Raw genomic sequence first — 1,171 nt, forward strand, 5'->3', positions numbered from 1 at the left:
GGGGTTTTTTGGCAGAACCGGGGATTGAACTCATACCCTTGTGCTTTCCAAGGAAGCACTTATTCCACTGAGCCATCTCCCCGGCCCCCCTCCTCTTTTCTTAATATGCACATAGTTCTCATTTAACAACCCATCTGCTTAATGACTATTTAGATTTACAAGCCACTGCTCAGACTTACATCTTTTTTCTTTATACAGTACACCTTGTTCATACGGCACTATAATTTTTGCTGATGCTATACATTATGGCCGTGTAGTTTCATGTTCTATTATACATTAACAGTACTGCATGTGAGAGTTATAACTAATAAAAGCAAAGTCATTGCAGGATGTGGTGGCACATGCCTGGAACCCCAGCACTCGGGAGGGGGAGACCCTTGTTTTTTGGGTCACTTTTCTCATTGCTGAGATGAAATATCTGACACCCCAAGTTAAAAGAAGTAGGGCTGGGGAAATGGCTCAGTGGAATAAGCGCTTCCCTGGTAAGCACAAGGGCCTGAGTTCAATCCCCAGTTCTGAAAAAAAAAAAAAAAAGTAAAGGTTTATTTAGCTCACAGCTTGAGTGGGTTCCGTCCCTCATTGCCTGGCTAAAAGGCAGGGCAGAAAGCAGATAGATATCCCAGAGGAATAAAAGTTCATGGTGGAGAGAGGGTAGCGAAGCAAGCGAGCAAGGCCCTGAGCAATGTTTTTCTGCCCCCTTTCTACTTTGTGCAGGCTACAGGTGTAGGGCAGTGCCAAACCCATTTGTGGACTCATGTAATAATCATACATGCCAAATCCCAGCATCAGACACCTGAGACAGCCCCATCTATGACTGCATGAGACTTTGGGGGACATCTGGACACAAACCACAACACCTTGACTCAAAAAAAAAAAAAAAAAAAGACATCATCAAGTTGTAGTTTCCTTTCCTTTATTTTGAAGATTGTCACGTCTATACTATACACACCTTCTCATTTATCATTCAGCAACCAATCCACTTAACAGCCTCGTAGCCGGGAGAAAGCGTGGTCCTTAAATGAGGAGCACCTATAATTTAACACATTTACCTGCTTTGGTGTAGTTGCCTCTAGTATTTGTGACCACACTTAGGAACACTGTGGCCAAAGTAGGTAAGAAGAGGAAAGTGGAACTTAGCAGGGCTGGTGTTTGGGCAGCGGAGGGAGGCCTG

The 1,171-nt window shown here is 44.1% G+C and overlaps 1 protein-coding gene across 2 annotated transcripts in view; it reads left to right on the forward strand.

The window, feature by feature from the left end:
• Pik3cd (phosphatidylinositol-4,5-bisphosphate 3-kinase catalytic subunit delta) overlaps positions 1 to 1,171 on the forward strand; it is a 45,161-nt gene that overhangs the window by 15,062 nt on the left and 28,928 nt on the right. The gene's annotated exons all lie outside the window — the stretch shown is intronic.

This window comes from Octodon degus, unplaced genomic scaffold (assembly GCF_000260255.1).
Source record: "Octodon degus isolate 3935 unplaced genomic scaffold, OctDeg1.0 scaffold00113, whole genome shotgun sequence".
Taxonomy (NCBI): Eukaryota; Metazoa; Chordata; class Mammalia; order Rodentia; family Octodontidae; genus Octodon; species Octodon degus.